This window comes from Mercenaria mercenaria, chromosome 5 (genome assembly GCF_021730395.1).
Source record: "Mercenaria mercenaria strain notata chromosome 5, MADL_Memer_1, whole genome shotgun sequence".
NCBI lineage: Eukaryota > Metazoa > Mollusca > Bivalvia > Venerida > Veneridae > Mercenaria > Mercenaria mercenaria.
Window position 1 is genome coordinate 95,902,025 of NC_069365.1, and position 20,318 is coordinate 95,922,342.

Genomic DNA, 20,318 nt, shown 5'->3' on the forward strand with positions numbered 1-20,318 from the left:
TGAATTTACTACTTAAACAGAAGGGGTAGAGTTACACATCTGTAAAAATATTGAGTTACCTGTGGTAAAGGTTCTCTATTTTGCTTCCATTCTTTAGATTACATATTGTGGAAGAAATTTAGGTAGGATTTACATCTGTCCCAAGGTAATTTTTGAATGAAGTAAGCAAAATTCAAAACAGAAACAAGGATTCGACCTTATTTTTTCAACGTTGAAATAAGAATTCTGTATCATTAAATCCGTTTACTTGAGGAACACTATATAAAATGATATCCACATTTTTATTTTGAGTTTAATAATTGTTTAACTATAGTTTGATGATTCTTTTATTAAAATTAATGGTAAAATGAGTTCTTTGCAAACATTTTATATAGCGTCCATCACTTTGAAATTTTTCTCTACTTGAGCTAGAGGAGATACCACAAGTTATACAAAATTTAGAAAAAACGGCATGGTAAAAGTTGTTTAAAATTTGCAATGCAGTGCAAAACACGGTCATCTTTAAGAATATACCATGCAAATAGCCATTTTGTAAAAGCATTGCTATTACACCTCTACTACCTTAAGTTATTCTGTTCATACTTATGTTGTTAACCAGTTCAGATTTATGTTTTTGAAATATGTAGTAATTTACTTTAATTTTGTGATGCTTCTGATATAGGTTGGCTGCTGAATAAAGATTTGCTTCAAAGTACCGGTAATTATGGTGAGTATGATGTTTGAATATTTCTGCGGTCTAATTTGGTCTGTTATTGTTGAAATTGTTCGGCGTTATGTTATCATTGTGTTCGTGTATTTTTTACAAGATAATTATAGTTTCAGTTGAACAGTCAAGAAAATAGTTCCGACTAAGTCAAAACCAAGGCCGAGTTAAGAAACTTAAAAGTAAATGCATAAGAAGAGCGGTGATCTAGTGGTAAAAGTGTTTGCCGCTCCATCTAGAGGTCGTGGGTTTGAACCATATTTGGGTTAAGAACATACCAATTCTAGGAGCGGACTCTAGAGGGTGATTCAAATAAGCTGATAGTTTTCATTTCAATTAAATTAAAATAAAATGGTAAAAACTAGACTGAAATGTTGTTGAGGAGCTCATTATATTAAATGTCGTATGCGCTTGCTATTTGAAGAACCATAATTATGAGATAAATCATGTAGAAGGAGAACATAACAGTTTTAGTTATAGATGCCTAGCTAAATTCTGTGTTGTAAGATTTCTTGCTATATTGATTTTGTTGATAATGGTTTAACGACGTATATATAAATTCTAAGTAAAAGTACACTGTTCCTGATAACACATGTACTCCTCATTGTGTATAATACGCGACAGCTGCGAATACAGAAATGATCTGGTAATCCCCAATGTGCGGAAACAGGATGTATCATGGCAATGCGCTTGGTGGAATGGAACTAGTTTTGAATTGTAGTCCTGGTCATTTTTTTATCAATATTTCGGGAACCTGTTTTCAAAGTGAATTGTGATTTCTGAAAGTAAGGGCTTTGCACCCTAAGGAATATATGAAATAATGGTCAAATAATATTTCAATTATAAGGACGAATGTATGGGATGTGTTTGAAAGCATGAAAAAAAAAAATGCCCAAATTTACTTTATTTAAAGAAGGGTGAGGCTAATTCAAAATTTCCAAATTAACAGTGTCATTTTAAAGCAATATATTACTGCCATATTGAAGAATAAAGCACAATATATTGCTACTTATTATCTGTTTTAATACAAACTGAAATGGTAGTACATATTTTTGCTTTAAAATTATGAAACCCCTGCTGCTTTGCCACCTTATAATTCTACGTGTTATACTTACAAATGTCTACCTTGTATTCAAGTTTCAGACAAAACTGTCAAACTACGAGGGTCCTGCAAAACGTTCTATCACTAAGTAGCACTTAAGAAATCCGAACCCAATGACAGAACTTTTTGCACAACCCTCGTAGCTGTGGAGACCATGGAAAAATATATGATTCCGTGTCCATTTCTCACCAGTACATTTAACTCTTCGTTTTGACTCCAGATCTTCACCTCAGTTAAGTCTTTTCTATTTTAGAATATGTATTAATTTGTTTTTATTCTATAACATGGAAATCAAGTGATTTGCATTTCTGCACCTCTTTATAGCATTATAACCGGTGAAACAATTGCAAGAATAGTCTATTTACTGAATACATCGTTCCGTACAAAAGCTGTGATCTCTAGTTGTAATAAATGGAACTTCGTCGGAAACACACAATCTGTCGCAAAGTTCCATTATTTATTGATGGATTAGAGAGTATGGCTCCCGTTGCAGTTAATCGTTCCGTACAGAAACTAAATGTAATTAAAGTAAATAATTTAGCAGGCAATAATTGATATTTTGGACAGCTTTAGATTAATAATATCAAAACAGTTTGCAGGTGAAATGCTAATAAACACACAATTATCAAGAGGAAAAGATCGTATTGCAGCAGCTGTCGTGTCCGTACAAAATATACGTAAAATGTACGCGTATTATCATGAAATTGACAGTTCACAAAATGCAAGCGCTGCACGCTTCTGATACGGAGAAGTCTATTCTACAAAAGCCTCTAAGACATTATCAGTAAAATCAATATTGCAAGGATGAAGACTAAATTTAACAAGAAATTTTATGCGCTCGTCGTCTCCCAAATATATGTGATTACTGGTCTACAAACATAATTAGCAAATAAGGTAATTGTTAGCTACGGTTGCCAGTTAATCAAAATTATTTCTTTGGCAGAAGCTTTAATTATTCACAACTAAAGAGAATGACTAACATAATGCCATAATGGACAAAATCATCCATTAGAATAGTTTTGGAAATATATATTTCAAGCTGCAGCATAGCAAACGTTCCTTCTAGGGCACATCTATATAAATATATATTGATCATCTTGTAAAACTGTGGTTGAAATTTTACAATATTGGTCACAATATTGGTCACAAGTGTGTGAAACCAAATGATTGTATGCAAGGACAAGACCATTCTACCTTTTTGACATATATTCGCTTTATTTTTATTCTGTTGAACATCCTAATATAGTGATTTGATGCGCTAACAGTCAACGTCCTCGCACACAACATAGTCTTTGATCAAGTAATTCATGGCTATTATTTAGTAGTATCTGTCCTAAATCTCGTGCGTGTGACATCCGGGCATTCGATACGTCAATTTTTTGCCCAATTAAAGGGCCGCATGTGGTTTGTATTTTAATATATTGACCATGCATTCGAAGGTAACGACGTATGTTAACCTTTGTGACAAATAAGATGTTTGACATGTTTCAACAACGCCACTTTTCCATCCTCGGGTTTAGTAATATGTAATCCGCGAAGCGCGTTCAGTCAGAGAGTCGCCTCAATTAGGAAAGAATAATTTTAACGTCAAGGTTACGGAGTTTGATTGGCCAGCTTGTAATGACAATAGTTTTCGAGGTCAGTTGCTCAGTCAAGTGTGATTGAAGATAGACTGACATGGGTGGTCATTTTGTCCTACTTTCGTGTTTATCACTTTTCCGTAATCGGTGGGAAATGCTTCGGGATCACGTGATTTTAAAATTAATTCAAACGAATATACGTTTAAAGACGCACGACAAAATAACTGTATTTCCATGATGGTAATTATACACGATTTGCATGAAAAATATGAGATGTGCAAATTTTTAGTTTCAATTGACCGTGACATATATTAAGCCAAGACAATGTGTTTAATGTCTAAAATGTTATTGAAATAATGTAGCCATATGTACATAAATCAGTGTATTTAGGTAAATTTCAATCACATTTTGTTTCTACAGTGTAAGATAGTTATTCATTTATTTTCTTAAAACTATGCTGAAAAGAGATTAACTGAAAAAGTTTGCAGACGAAGTTGTGGAAACACTTTTATTCGGGAAGGGCCTAAATTGTTCTCCCGAAAACTTGTAGTATAGCTGTATAATACCTGTATCATAAGAATGAGTTCCATGAAGTTTTTGTGAGTTACAAAAATGTTGAATTCCCTGTGCTAAGTTTGTAAAAATCACGTTATCGTTTGGGCATATAATATATGTTGCATCTATTTATAAATTATAGTCTCGTTTCGAAGGATTCTTCCGAAAAAATTCGAAGATGCGCGACGGGTTCGTAAGCAGTCGGAAAACATACTTTCGGCTTAAAATTGGCATTTTTTGTTTGTTTATTTGTTGGTTATTCTTGAACATATTCTTGACTACTTGGTCAGATCCGATGCAGTGGGTCATATCTTCAGTAAATAGGAAGTCTCAGCTACAAACTCTCGTTTTCATATAATACTCGCTCGGGTGTTAGTAGAGGACCTTTAAGCTGGTGTTACACATGAGTGCCGTGTGATACGGGCTATTGTCAGCCCTTACAAAATGATAACACCCCTATGGCGCTACTAAACTTTCCACAAATTGACAACATCCCATATCACACTCGTTTGGGTCTTATTACTTTAATAATTCTAGATATACATCTGTTTATGCCGATCTAGTATTTTAAATAACACATTATACAGTCAACATCGTCCATTCGATTTCCTGTTTTAAGCGACTAACATACTTCAAATTCATTGTGAAGTATACTATATATATATACATTAAAAGTGTGGATGTCATTAAAATATATATATTAATCGTGTCTCTTAATTAGGGTCTGCCCGTTCAGCTTCGTAGGGAGTGCACAGACCTACAGATTGCGGGGTCGTGGGTTAAATCCCCGGCCTGACATATGTTTTCTCTGACGATCTGACAAAATATGTCGTGTCTGATACATGATGCAAATTAATGACTTTAAACATCGGCTGTATAATAAAATCTATCACTAAATATCCTTTAGAAGCGTGTAACGAGGCAAAGCAAAATAAGAGAAGACACGGTGTGATCGAGTCTGTTCCTCAGAGAACATGAAGAGTGCAGCACCTCTGACGCTCATAGGATCGGTTTAAGCGAAATTCAGATATATTAAAGGTAGGCCATGCTTAGCTCAGCAGCGCAGATCTGGTATCTGAGATCGATCCTCGGAGAAGGCATATGTTCTCCGTGACGAGCTAATAAAATACATTGTGTCTGAAATAATTTGTCCTGCACCTCGTGTGGAGAATTTGACAGTTACTTGCGGAGAACAGGTTTGTACTGGTACAGAATTCAGGAACACTGGTTAGGTTAACTGCCCACCGTTACATAACTGAAATACTGTTGAAAAACGGTGTTTAACCTAAAGCAAACAAACAAACAAATAGTAAAAGTGAAACAATGTTTTCCAAGATATCAAAAAGACTAGAAATGTAACAACACATAATCCAAGTACAGAGAGACATCTAACAGTCAACACACGACCTTTAACAACACATAATCCAAGTACAGAGAGACATCTAACAGTCAACACACGGTCTTTAACAACACATAATCCAAGTACAGAGAGACATCTAACAGTCAACACACGGCCTTTAACAACACATAATCCAAGTACAGAGAGACATCTAACAGTCAACACACGACCTTTAACAACACATAATCCAAGTACAGAGAGACATCTAACAGTCAAAACACGGCCTTTAACAACACATAATCCAAGTACAGAGAGACATCTAACAGTCAACACACGGCCTTTAACAACACATAATCCAAGTACAGAGAGACATCTAACAGTCAACACACGGCCTTTAACAACACATAATCCAAGTACAGAGAGACATCTAACAGTCAACACACGGCACTTAAAGACTGCTGTTGAGATACTTAAGAACGTTGGAAGTATAGAATGCAAAAAATGTCATATAGAAACAAAAAGTTAACACTATTGTAAAATATAGCCAATTTCAGCTTACCTTAGATGCAGTATAGTCATTTTATCGAAACCTTACAAAATATTATACATGTCCATATTTTAAGACTCTTAATGCTTAAATATCTTGCGCTAGGCAACTGAGATAGTAATATAGGCTGTATCGTATATTTGCTTTGAATTTTCTCTATTTCTCTAAATAATACACTTAAAGCTTATGCATCTCTTTGATCATTTGTAAAATAATATTAAATAGCGATTCCTTAAATGGTAAAATGAACATATGCAGTCACTTAGTTTACCATTTTCCATCAAAGAACAAGTGACATGGATGCGTGTATGTATTGATTTCAGTTTCTCAGAAAGGAAATCACTTGTAACTTTCAAACGGAAATTTAATTTCATGGAATATTTTGCATACTTACGGTCCTACAATGCAATTCATCTGGGAATTTATGTCAAATAAAGGATGTAGACTTTTCGGACACTCAACTTCTTAATGGATAGGCACGTGATGTATCTCGGCAATGTATGTAGTTTTGGTATTTTCACCAATCTGAAATGTAGATGGGGATCAAGGATCCCCCACAGACATTTTATAAACAAATGCAAGTAATTTAGTGCGTATTTCTGTCCGAGTCTTGGACGTAGCTTTCCCTGCACTAAAAGTATGATTTTTAGCTGACGAAAAAGACTACCATTTCAGCAACAAACAAAAATTAGTCAATTGAAGAACTTAAAGGTCAGCCCTTTAAGAAAAAAACATAAAAATCACATATTTTTCAAATTACCAGGAACGTAAATAGAAATTAAGCGTACCTACTTAAATTTCGATTAAATCATTTGGGTACCAAACTAGTAGAGTAGACACTTTTCATAACTTTAAAAAACTGCTTATCTTTTCATGCATACATTTTTGAAGAGGTAAAACATGGTCATAAATACCTTATAAATACCATCACATTACAAAATAAAGCCGCGTTTTGTACTGACAGTATCTTCAGAGGCTACGTTTTTGACTCTTTTTGGGATACATGATCACTTTTCTAATGCATCGAATATATACACATAGGCTATCTTCATAACGAAAGGCGTCACAGTGCATTGAGAATCTATTGTTCTTTCATTTTTTTAGTTGTAAAACTTTGTTGGTTTTCTCATTTTAACTATCCACACATGCGTGCATTTGTACGTCTGAATGAGTATCCTGGCTGCATGGGTATTTGAAAAATGAATAGAAACATTTTTAAGTAAATTGTAATCCTCTATAGTAGCACATTTTTATCTGCTGGCTACACCCTACATGTTCGGAACCAGGGGCAATAAAAATCCAATATAGAAACAACCAGCTGGGGTTATCTCCACTGATAATAATGAACAAACATAGGAACGGGAGCCGGACTACTGACTGAACACCTGAGTGTATAAGTTAAATGAAATGCTATAAAATGTGTTAAAGTATTTATACGCCTTTTCGGCTAAAACCGAAAGCTATGGAATCTCATGCTGCCAGTCGATATTATGTACATTTGGGTTACTTCCTGCATATGTTTTTGGTGTTGGTTAGAAGTAGGAGATGTGATATTATAATAAATACAGACTTGATTCACTCCACACTAAGGATACACACCAACATTTGGCCAAACATTCACATTTTGCTTCGTGATTATAAATATCATGCTCTCTTCGGGTGGCTCGTTGTCTAGTAATGAAAGTATTAGCAAAGAGCATTGTAATTTAATAAATAAGTATAAACTCTACTATTTAACGCCCTATGTCTCCAAGGATATTGCTAGTTATCTTGAGAGGGCCATGTAATCCCATTCCAGCAAAAGCAGTAATTAAATTATGTGATATACGTGCAGACGTGTGTGCAAATTGAGCAGTTTGTCTGCAAATTCAATTCCGTTTGGATGTAAAAAAGGATTGGAAACAAACTGTATTACATTAACACCGGTGCCAGACTCAAAAACTGTTCTGGCAGTGTTTTGAAGAAACATATAATGTGCAATGTATATTCAGCCAATCAGGGAAATCATCGAACAAATAGACAAATAACAAAAAAAAGCGAAATAACAAGCAAATGTGTTTGGTCACAGTTCTTGAAAATAAAGGGACAATTGACTGTACAAATTGAAACCTCGTGGCGCCCGACAACGATGATTCTAATTTTTGATCTTGTAACGTTTGCAAATTTTGGGTGGCTAACAGTTCTTCATAACCCGGGGCTAGAGGGCGTTGACGGTTTCATGCATTTCCTCTACCGTCGTTCGTATTGTAATTTTTCAATATTTTCTTTTTGGTATAATGTACAACTATCCCAAATTACACTGGCATATTCCAATATATGTATCAAATGCTAATTAGTTTTCCTGTTTAATTTTATTTTTAACGTGCGTATTGATCCGAATATTTTTGGAGCAGATTTCGTTATATTTGAAATATGTTCATGCCAAGTGCCGTCCTCATTTAATATTGTAAGATTTTTACACTGATTGTAGGTGCAGATGGGAATTTCCGGCCTCGAGGGTAACTGTTTAGGCGGCAACGAGGCTCCTGTCGAGTTACCGCCTAAACAGTTACCCGAGAGTCGGATATTCCCATCTGCACCTATAACCTGTGACAGAATCTTTTTCTTGCATACCGATTTCAAAAAAAAAAAAGTAATTAAAATAGGATCAATCGAACGGCTTTCTTTTTAGAACTATTTCTTATAGCAGCGTATTTGAACAAAGCGCGGGAAACCAACGTCCGTAAACAGGAAAGACGTCATGACGTTTCAAAGACAAATAACAATGTTTAGTTCCGGTTTTGTTTTATCAGTTGCAGTGTAACGTTATGAATTTTTGATAAAATAATGTTTTTGAATCGAGAAATATACTATTAGGAAGAAAAAGGAATTGTCAAGGTATTGGATTTTCATTTCGTTTTTTAAATAAAATATAAATTACTACATATATTTTCTACATATATGTAGTTCGCAATTCGTCATTTACAGCACGAGAGTCATCTTACACTCCAGTGTGTAAGATGGATTTTTCCAGCACCAGTAAAAATACCGGAAATCCCCGTCTGGTAGGCAAGAATAGACCAAGATGTTTGTGTTGAGTAAAACTGGACTGAATATTATCAAAATACAAACTAAGTAGGTTTGGGATTATTAGTAAGAGAGCAGAAAAGAACTTCTGTCTTGTTAGGTTTCAACGTTATTAACCACTCCGTTATCTTTTTGAGAAAAATATAGACTGATACCTGTTTAATGTTATCAATGCCATTATCACCAATACCATTAAATAATAGGAAATCAGTGTTTTTGTACAAAACCCTCAGCCGTACTTAAATCGAAAATGTGTTTCAGCGGTTAATGGTCATATATAATTAACAGCTACGAAAACGACACAATGTACACACGATGTTTATATTGCGTTGTTTTATTTACTTGGATATACCCATGCAAATATACTTAGTCTTGTCTTGATTTCAATCAATGACTGAAATAGATTTTTCTGTCTCATGCATTTTGACTTCCTAGTGAAAACAATTACTATACAAGTACGAAAGTTGCTGTAGAATAAAGAAAAGTCTGTGATAAGCAAAGCAGTATATGTAGTACTGGTAAAACAAGAGCTGTGTCTTTGTTGCAGACCCTAGGCAAACAATCTGATGGGGTTTCATGAATGTTGGACAAAGAGGCGTGAAACTCACAGTTTGGACGGAAAAACAAATGTGGTTATTTAGATTACCAACTGGCATAATTTCACCTTGAACTATAATTTTATTATTTAAAGAAATGCAAACTTAAAACAGAACGGCTCGGATAATTCACACCTTCAAGCATGTCTGGCTTTTACATTTGTTTCATTAAATAATTTCATATGAAATGTCCTGTTATGAAATTTTGTCGTAAGGTAAAATCAGTATCCTTAAATCAAAAATTGGTTATTTGCGCTGAGCGGTTACAAAACGCGCATATTGGTTATTTGCGCGAAACATTTGCACGGCTACTGCCAATATCATTACGCAAATTAGGCAAACGGTAAAATTTGGATACGCTTACATCAAAAGATAATAGGTAAGGGTAGATTTCTCGGAAGCACAGAGCACCATAAACACAGCCTCAGAGCCACTCATTTGCAAAGTAGGCCTACAACAAAAAGAAGCTGTAACAGAGAAATATTACAGACGGGTTGCCTCAAAAATCCAACAAGTACATTTTAATTTTATGCAAAATATAAAAATGGGGGAGTAAGGGGTAGGAAGAAGAAAAGAAGAGGGGGGGGGGGGGTAAAAATAATATTGGTAAGCCATCAGTATGTGCTTTAGAAATGCACATTCACATGTTTTAGAGTTTCTAGATTGAAACTATTTCTTTCTGGCGCAGTCATCAAATGAATGTCTTTTCATTATGTTGATTTAAAATGGTATATATTTGACAAGTACGAGTTATGTTGACATTTCAATGATACTTACCTTTATATATATATATATATATATATATATATATATTGGGGTTTCCTTTATCTAAGTAAAACAGATGGTGAATACGAATAAATAACGTCACGTTACATTTGTATGTACACTGATGAGCCGATAGGCGAAACTGGTTTCTATTTTTATAATTAAATAATTAAATACTGTTGAAAAGGCATGTGAAGTCATTTTATTTATTTGATTTATATATATTGGAGCATTTGCAAACACAGAAATTGTCAAGCGAATAAATAAAAGCTTACAATAAAGCTATAAATGTATGAAGTCGCATATGAGCTATAATTGTGACTATGCCCAACAAAAAATTAATATGATCATGACATGTCCGAAAATACATAACTCCGAGATATATACATTTTCCAATATATAATATATATCTATTAATGCATACGACAATTACTTGCTCTTTGTGATGACTTTTGTGCAGAATACCCATCAAACCATGCCACTCTATCTGTAGACTGAAGCTGCTTACTAATTTTGCCGTCTGTTTATTTGCTAGACTGGTAGGATATTTAGAAATATAAATGCCGTAGCTAGCTTTTCAGATATAATTATGTTACCAAAGAAAATGATTTTGAGCCTGGAATGATTTCAAAACATGTTCAGCGATCGAAATGTTTGACAGCTTTTTGAAAACTTTCGTGTTGAGAAAATGCTGCTAGGTACTACGGAATTTAACAATTTTTGTTCAGAAGGATTATTCAAATGCCGTTCTAAAATGGCTTTCATTTGGCTAACTCAGTGGTGCAAAAATCTCCGATCAGATACTGCATATATGAATAATGGTATGTTAACGTCTTTATTAATAATTTGGGAATCCAGGTCATTGTATCTAATTAAACTGAAGTTCATATGATATATATACATATGAATTCGGTCACATGATCAACCTTCGGTTTATGAGCAGAATTCTAGCACTTTAAGGTTTTCTTTTATATAAACAAAGAAGGATTTTACCATGTATTGACTTCTCGATTAGAACACGTTTCGCAAAATGACCTACTTTTGGCTATTCCGGTTTACTCCCTCATATTTAAAACCGCATTTTTCCAGATTAATATCCCTTCCTGGTGTAATTCAAACGTGTTAGAATGGAAATAGATTTTAGTTTGCGTGCTTTGTTGGCAAATAAAACACGATTTTTTTTTTCGTTCAGATGCGTCGTAATTAATCACTCAGGCATTCGGCCTTTGTGATTAAATTACTACGCATCTGAACTCAAAACCGTGTTTTATTTGCCAACAAAGCACGCAAAACTAAAATATATTTCCCAAATAGTACACTGTACACAAAATGATTTATCAAAAATGAAGGATTTTACCTTTCACTTTTAGTAGTTAACTTACTATGTCAAAAGAAACAAAATGAACTGTGTAAAGCTAACTGCATTCTGCTAGAAGAAACATATTCTGCATACAGAAGCAAAACGACTTTTAAAAAGTTAAATAAAACTGTTCGTGCTGATAGGAACTGTCATACCCAAATATTCTGTAAATAGAAGCTCTATAAGGAAAATCAAATTTGATGGCACTACAATAATTAATAAAAAGTATTTTGATATATCCCTGAATGTTTGTTTATCGAAGTAAATGTAAAATTTGTCTTTGGGGTCTCAGTTGAAATCATCTTTATCTTATTTAAATGTAATAAGATATCTATTCCCAAGAGTTACATCTTGCGTCTATTTTAATATATCGAATGTAGCTGTTAACAATGTATAATATAAAGAAATAATATCTAGTACATGTCTATACCTACACCTTACCAATTTTTAGCACTAAATATAATTCTATCCTGACACTTTTGCGATATCATTTCTTATTATCAAACAATTTGGATAATATATTCAGTAAATATGCATTGTAAGCAACATAAACGGACATAGTATGACCAGAAATTATTGATATTTTTCACACAATGATTTAATAACTTCTTCTGTCTGTTTGATTGGCGTTAACTCAGTGTACAATTTAAGATTCGCAAATCAAACTGAAAATTGTTATCTGCGAGTGTAGTTAACAAGTCTGGATTACATGCCTCTTAGCTGCTACGCACGCCGGGAACCAGGCTAACCCTCATGTTGACCGAACCTTTCAGCCAACAATTATTTTATTGTTTGATCAAAGAACTAACAGATTTAAAAATTGGCAACGGGGTTGTTGTTATTCTAATGTCGTAGTCTTAATTCGTCGTGTTTTATGACGTCCCAAAGTTATGATGTCAATGTAGGAAATGTATATTCAATACGTGATTTTAATACGTAATAGTGCATTAGGAATTGATGATACATTTGATAAATCGCGACAGACTATATTATGAAATCAATAAGTACCTGAATTAGTTAATTTCTTAATTAATTATTTTTTGAAATTTTGTTTTTATCTTGAAATTGCACATTGAACAATCTCAAATGTCACTGGTACAAAACTACATGACATGTACGATTCAGTTGCAATCATTGAAAATACGTGAACTTGAAAGATGTTTTGGTTAAGATCTTTTTCTCGTGTACACAACATCTTACATTTTCATTCAAGAAAACATTAAATATCGTTCTTGTTTTCGGTAAAGGATATTTCAATCATGCACTGAAACAAACAAGCATCATGGATTTGTACAAGTAATAGCAGCATCATTATCCTTGGAGCATCTTTAGCAGTTTTCTGTCTTCATACATGTAATATAATTATGCTTAATTGATTATGTGCCAAGATTGAAAACAAAGATTTCGTTAGAACAGCCATACGAAGATACATTAGTATCAAAATTGCTGTTACATGCAGCTAATTCCAGTTAATATCATAAATAAAGCAATATCTCCGGAGACATAGATCGTAAACTTGCTAGAGTTAACATACTTAAGTATAAATTAAATAATCTTTTGTCTGGGAAATCTCTATTGGCGTAAAGCTTTGATTTGGTTTGCAAATCTTTCCATTACTAGACACCAACTCACGTTTTTCTACGTACATCTATACAAGACATCCACTAGAAACGCTTTTAAATCATTTCTCTTACATATTCTGACGTGATATTTTTGGCTTTGATTTTCTGTTTTGAGAAAAAAAAGGACACAATTATATAAAATATATACGATACAGTACAGACGATAGAATGACAATATAAAAGTTTGAACATGCCGACATCGGCATTTGCATAGGTACCGTTCTCCGATCTGTCGTGGTCTTTCTCTTAGCCTGGAGCGACATAATACACTTCGTCAACGAAAAATCGATATAGGTTATCAATATTGTTCTGTATCTTTTAGCTAGGGCGATACATACAACAACGAAAAAAGAATCAGAAAGATCAACCTGTCAATCTGACGGAGAAAAACATAACGACAGGAGTAAACTGGTAGATAAACTGGTGGATTTCAGTCACCATAAATTTCCCGCGTCGTCGCAATACTGAGCCATTGACAACCCTTTTTTACAAAGTGGAACTTCGGAGGGATAAACATTTTGCCTTCGGTAAAAAGATGGAGTACCAACTTTGTACACATCTTCGATAATTTCAAGAGTCAGAACCCACCGATGCATCTACAATGTATTTGTGAAACTGTCTGACTCGAGCCTTCTGATACAATGGCTGCTACAGCAGCAATGTTTTGGAGGGGATAATGACGTTTTAGGGCGTCCTACACGAGGAAGATCTGTGGGAAGAATCTACCGTAATCAGTATTAAATTTTTGCAGTCTGCTTGGTTGGTTTGTCAGATAACAACGCATCTTTATTTTGGATCTAATTTCCTTCCTACCTGGAGCCTCTATGCTTACGATGAGATAACAACAGAGTTTTCGAGTGTGGGGTGTTAAAAAGCTTGTAACTCAGATATAACGAAACTAAATGTGTTACAATGTCTATTGAAACTCCCCTAAAAGTCCATAAAAATCGAGCACATACTTGTAATAGAGTCTACGGAAGCGCGTTAGTCTAAAAATATTCTGAATTTTCCCCGTACGTTATAAATAAGCTTTGAAGCAAAACATCACACCTATGAAATCGTCAGTAAGGACATCTTGCAATCTGTGTCGTCTAAGACAGTTCTTTATCGATCATAGGTAATCAGCATTGTCTCTCGAGGCGGCCGATGTTTCTTGTCGTTGAGAAGGTTTGCAAACAAATTACAAATGGAGAGCCAACCAGATTTTTCCAGACAAGCATAAAAGTTGACATAAAATATATATTGTCACTATTCTGCAGTGTGTCTCCCTGGTGCTATTGTTCGTTAATACATTAGCAAGGTCCTAGTTTTTTCTCAATAGTCATTCCATTTAACGTTCTTTGTTTTGGATATAGGTTGCTTGATCAAGGACATTATTGTCTTTTTCTTCTATATTGTTATTATTGCATTCGTTTGTGTAAATGTGTACAGTCGTCATGTTAATGTGTACAGGTCGTCGTGTTAATGTGTACAGGTTGTCGCCTTATTTTCATAAGGCCGTAACTAGCTTTTGATAGTTTTGACTTTACACTGCTTACAACCTTGTTTAACTAAATTTACCTTCTTATGTTAGTTCTACAAGGCAACAAATTCACCACCATACAGAGGTCATAGCGACATAATGACACAAATATCTCATTTTTGCCAAAAATAGTCTTATGGCATTGTGGAAATAAGTCGACGAGGTTCTTAGCCGCTATATACATGTATGCATTTACACGAACCCATATTTCCGTGTGTTTGTTGTTCTGTATGGGCGACTTTGTTTGTTGAATGTGGCTTTTTCCTGTTGAACTGTGTTCTCGTACGTTTAAGCTGAGTTGACGTTAACTGCAATACAATAAATTATAAGACATATCTCTTTTGCCTTTCGGTCAATATTTCGATAAACTGAGCATTAACTCTAAGACTGCATTTGATAGTCATATAGAAAAGAAATTGAAATAGAAAAGTGGAAAACCACAGGTCGCCTAACACGACATAAACGACATGTTGCAGGCTCGGTTTGATTGGCACAAAGATCGAACTTTAACAGCTCTGTTTGGAGGTACGGGGATACTTTCTATGGTCGCCACAAGGCTCAAACAAGTCTTAAGTGTATTAAAAAATATGCGGGACTTTGAAGGTGTGCAAATAAGTAATAGTTCTTTGACTAAATGTAAACATTCCAAGAAGAATTCAAGCTGATCCGCTTATCTTGTATCGAGAGCAGAGCGCTTGTCGGCAGGTCGATTACTGATCAGACGAAAAAAGTGTGCACACAATACAGAACGAAACGACGTTGTGAGGACAGAAATTCTACTGAAGCAAACTTAAAACTGTGTAACTTTTGTCATTCATTCTGGAAAAATTTATTCGTTGGATTCAGCTATCAAAATTGATATCTAATTAAATCATCCGCAGATAAGAACTTCTGCAAAAAAGTATTTACATCCAATTAGTGAGACTCCCAAAGTGACTTCCACAAGAGGCATGCTCTCGATCGAGGAAATGCAAAGGTTATACTCCTGGTGGCCATAGGTCATCGTTGATGACAGTCTTCTGTTAAACCCTAGAGGTAAAATATTAATTTGAGATCTTATGTTTAGGGAAAATGTTGTTACCAGTCGTTCAATTGCTCAAGAGTGAGCAATGTATTCAGTTAGCATTTATTGACAGAGGTTGTTCAAATAATGTCACACATTGTTTGCGACTTTTTTTTCATTGATCAATACGTCTACAGACGCTATTTATAGAGGGTTAGAATGTTGAGTATTTTCATCCCTCGTTGAACTATCTTAGCAAAAGAAAATGAAGATATATACTAATCGTTATAAATAACGTTATTCCTGTCGTGTTGTGTTGCAATATGTCCATTATGCAAAAGAAGAGATCTAAAAATAGTTTTTTCTTCCATATATCAAGCGTAGCATTTGAAAACTTTGATAAAGATTACAATAGTTTAGACAATTTATAAAGATTGATTAAGTTATATCATTTCATTATTATGAAATATTTGTCTTATACTTGACTACTTTGTGAAACTGAACATTGAACACATTGTTAATTTGATTTGCTGCTTCATTTTCAAGAATATAATCAGAAAATGTTCTAATTATTCTAATGCTATAAAAGATAAATGCTCCGTGCTTTGACTCATTGTTGTTATTCTGTTAGGTTCTTTCGGGTCATAGCGCCTTTTCCATTACATTGAAATAAAATTTTGCTAGCTGGCTTAAGTAAACCGAGTGTTCTATTATTTTGCTTGGTGGGGTTCTTTGCTTCCAAAGAATGTTCTTATAGAGTTTATTATAGAACAGTGCCCGGTATTACTATTGTGTGTATATGAGATCCACTGTGACACGGCTTTGAGACACATACCACTATCCGGTTACAACTGTCCGGTGGTGTTTTCTAAACAGAGTCTGCTCCATGACGGTCCTACATTATCATGTATTTGTTTGTTTCGTTCTTGTTGAATAATTGTTTACATTTTCTTTGTAGTTTTTGTAATTCTAGTTTGAAATTCTCCATTGAATTTCAACTCTTGATTGACATTGTACGCCCGTGATGCTATGCGTTCATTATTTCCAAACCAATGAAATATTGTTACCGAAGAAATGAGAAAAAATGGCAATAAAAATATTTTTCTGTAATTTGTATTTCATCTTTATTGCGCTGTCTAGCTTCTCTATAGAGAAATACGCTGTCAATTGACATTTTGGCTACGCTTTCATTTATGGTATCGACGAGAACACAGCAGAGCTTATTTTATGATTAATGTATTTTTGATTCATCCCTCAGTCGTTGCAAAAATTTTTGTATACAACAGTCCTGATAAAACCAGCAGAAATGTAAAAACAAAATATTTCCATTCAAAGTTATCATCGTAACGTCGGTAGGTAAATGGCTGGCTCTCATGTGGCGGCTCCGTGTCTAGTGATGAGCAGATTAACAAAAGCATCGTAATGCAATGCCAGACAAAGATGAATTGCTCAAAAAAGTATAAATCCTACTATTTTACGTTTCATGTCTCCGAGGATATAGCTGATTATCTTTATACAATCGTGTAATCCGAATTCAGTAAAAAGCGTAATTGAATTCCTTGAAAACTTTGCAGAGAACGGCGGTCTAGCAAGTTTCCTGCAAAGACCAATTATGTTTGGGCTCGTAAGAACTATTTGAAACTTAGGAAAGGTCTTTCATACATTTCACACTTACGGCGATCGGGAGTCTGAATGTTTATTGTCTGTCATTTCAAGAGGAATTGCCTTTAGTTTTTTTTGATACCATAGTCAGCAAGGACACCAACACAGATACAATGAAACACGTCTAAATTACTTAACCAGAGATAATTACGCTCACTAACAGAATTGCCAGATGACCCACTTTCGAACTTGATCCAGAATTCATAAGGCTGACATTCTGAACAGGGCTCAGAAAGGACAAGTAGAAATAGTGGCCTCTGGAGGTCAATGTTTTTCTATCATTTGACCTTGTGGCCTAGTTTTCGGACCCAGACATAAATGAGCTAAAATGGGTAGTGGTCGTTCGTTTAACCTATTAAAGAATACCATTTACCGACAGGAATGAACTTATTTGGCAAATTGGTATCGCCAGATGGTACGTTGCATTTAATAAAATAGAGAAAAGTGGAAACTTCACAGGTCGCCCAACACGACAAAAACGAAAATGTTGCAAGCTCGGTTTGATTGAGCCTGTTCATGGACGGTAGTGGAAATGCATGCTACCGTCCATGCCCTCTAGCCCCGGGTTGAGCAGAAACCTTATAATGTATATCTCAAGAAACAGCCAATGAACCATGTAAAGTATAAGAAGAATAATTCCGCGAGTAGATTACAGCGCAGGCACACGAATCGCGTCAAATGAGTGCTGTCGTCTGCAGGTTTTCTTTGTTGCTGCAACAAAGGTCTGACTGGACGGTAATTGTTTTGATGGCTACTTGGACCTCATTGAAAATATCCGTTTTTGAGATACCAGCAAAGAAACACGGACTTTATCGTAAGCTCTGATTTATGTTCAATATAGCATTAAAATTTAGTGTGTAAACATCCGGTACCAAGTACATGAAACTCCCGTGTTGTCATGTACAATATTTTTCTATGGAGACCATTAGTAACATGATTTATCGAACCATCCTTGTACCTCTTCCTCTGAATACACTTGTCATCAAAATGTTAAAAGCTGTATTACGATCAATGCTATTAAACTATTCAAAAGTTATCTTCTCATTTGTGTTATGGAATACTGTTCATGACTTTGTCAAGCTCTCAAGTTGTAGTCTACAAAAAATGAGTTTGCAACATTTGTCATTGAAATCTACTCTCGACATCGATTAGCAGTCCTATCAACAGAAACAAACACGGCACAAAGTACACAAAATGTTTATAGAGCGTTGTTTTGTTTACTCTGACGTACCAAAGTAAATACATAAAGCTTTGTTTGGATTTCAAATAATGACTGAAATATAGATCTCCAGTCACATGCTTTATACGGGTAAGTGCCAAGAAATGAAATTAACTGTGGAATGTTTAGTTTTAAGATATGCCGACAAACTTGTCTCTACATATTTAATGATAGAAATATTGTATTTGATTTTACAATTCATATCTTAATTGTTTGTTTTATTGGCTATCCCAAAGTCCAGATGCTTGCTAAATGCATTCTTTATGACTCCATCCGTATGTGTATAGTTTAAGGAATATATTTGCGAACTTTCGAGTAGCGTCTTGAAATTTTGCATGTGTAAAATTGACCATATTTCAAACAAGATGCAGTTTATTTTATACCAATAGAGCCAACCAGTTTTTGTACACGAGACGTCAAAGTTGACCACCGAACCCCGTTTTTGAAACTGACGTTGCCGCGTATCCTTGACAACTGTTACGGGTACTGCAAGGGCACCAGCCAACAAATTTTCTATAATTATACATCATTCGACGAGAATTAATTTTTCCTTTATGGTGATGTCAAAATCATTGTTTTACACCGACAAATTTTTAAGAAATGGAAAGAAAATCGCCGTTTTTGACTAAAAATTGACGTTCAGTTTCGCAGCATTTTCGGCTTTAAATCAGCATATTACAAAATCCCTGAATTAAATTTTTGATTTTTTTTCAATAAACGGTGTTTAAAATGTATACCGAGTCCAACAGACAAATAAAACTGGGGGGTCACCGACTTAGTTTCTTTGGTACATGTGATTTTATTTCACCCACCCCCATGCGTAAAATGACGTTGCTGCGTATCCTTGTCAACACGGTTACGGGTACGGTGACGACACCAGCAAACAAAATTTCTTAAACTATACATTATTCGACGAGAATTAGAATTTCCTTTATGGTGATGTAAAAATCATTGTTTCACACCTACAAATATTTGAAAAATGGAAAGAAAATCGCCGTTTTTGACTAAAAATTGACGTTCAGTTTCGCAGCATTTTTCGGCTTTAAATCAGCATTTTACAAAATCCCAGAATTAAATTTTTGAATTTTTGCAATAAACGGTGTTTTAAATGTATACCAAGTCCAAATGACAAAGAAAACTGGGGGTCACCGACTTAGATTTTTCGGTGCATGTGATTTTATTTCCCCCACCCCCATTCGTAAATTTTGTACCATAATTCGACGTCTGCAGATACGTTCGAGACATCATAATTCAGTCATTTTGAAAATCGCTTTTAATATTTTTTTCTATAAAATAATGATTTTTTTAAAAATCTTTTTCTTATTCAAAGTACCAAATTAACAAGTTTTCCGTTGTAATACACTGCTAAAATGAAGAATTCATACATATGCAATTGTGTAGATAGTTAAAGCATAATTATTGTAGAATATCATAGATCAGTATTATACAGCAGTTTCATATAGTTTTAAGTTTGCCCTCCACGAGAGTAAAGTTTTTCTTGATATTTTCCTTTTTTCTTCCATAAGTACACACGCACGCACATCCCAATGTCATATATGCTGGTCGTAAATGCACTATGTTGGTTTTCCCATGACACGGCTCAATAAGAGGTATCGCTTTGAATACTATCCTAAAGTTACATTAACGCATAAGCGTAGCTTTATAAAATTCTGATGA